The sequence below is a fragment of the Sinocyclocheilus rhinocerous genome, unplaced genomic scaffold (genome assembly GCF_001515625.1).
Source record: "Sinocyclocheilus rhinocerous isolate Xijiao unplaced genomic scaffold, SAMN03320098_v1.1 scaffold1179, whole genome shotgun sequence".
Classification (NCBI taxonomy): domain Eukaryota; kingdom Metazoa; phylum Chordata; class Actinopteri; order Cypriniformes; family Cyprinidae; genus Sinocyclocheilus; species Sinocyclocheilus rhinocerous.
The window spans coordinates 321,792-322,407 of record NW_015664997.1 but is presented as its reverse complement, the minus strand read 5'-3'; the positions used below and the strand labels follow the sequence as shown (position 1 = coordinate 322,407).

Here is a 616-nt window from a genome sequence, read left to right as displayed (position 1 = left end):
AAGCAAGCAAAGTGTCCTTACTTTAGCAAAGGAAAACCAGTCTCCTCTTGGTTTATATCGAAATCCTCCGACATTTTTCTTTACAAATCCTCGGTTTGTACTTCTAATTCGTGACCGGCGTTTTGTTTTGTTATCTCTCCGCATTCGTCACTAATCACGCAACGCTGACGTCCTATGTCATCCGCCGGAACGGCTTCCGCATATGACAGAAACCGGAAGTGAGAGAAAAGTGTTTATTACGTTTGAAATATGGATATTTTTCTTACAAAAACACATGGATTCGCTACAGGAGGCCTTTATTCACCCCCCGGAGGGTGAAAAAAGGCCTCCTGTAGTGAATCCATGCGTTTTTGTAAGAAAAATATCCATATTTCAAACGTAATAAACACTTTTCTCTCACTTCCGGTATCTGTCATACGCGGAAGCCGTTCTGGCGGATGATGCAGGACGTATGCGCAGCGCACGCACCTCTGAGATATGCTAGTCTCGCGAGTTTGCTTATAGGAGCAAAGGAAGCAAAGTGTCCTTACTTTAGCAAAGGAAAACCAGTCTCCTCTTGGTTTATATCGAAATCCTCCGACATTTTTCTTTACAAATCCTCGGTTTGTACTTCTAA

The 616-nt window shown here is 42.9% G+C and overlaps 1 protein-coding gene across 1 annotated transcript in view; it reads right to left on the bottom strand.

Moving 5' to 3' along the window:
• LOC107730700 (zinc finger protein 644-like) overlaps positions 1-616 on the bottom strand; it is a 16,421-nt gene that overhangs the window by 1,461 nt on the left and 14,344 nt on the right. The gene's annotated exons all lie outside the window — the stretch shown is intronic.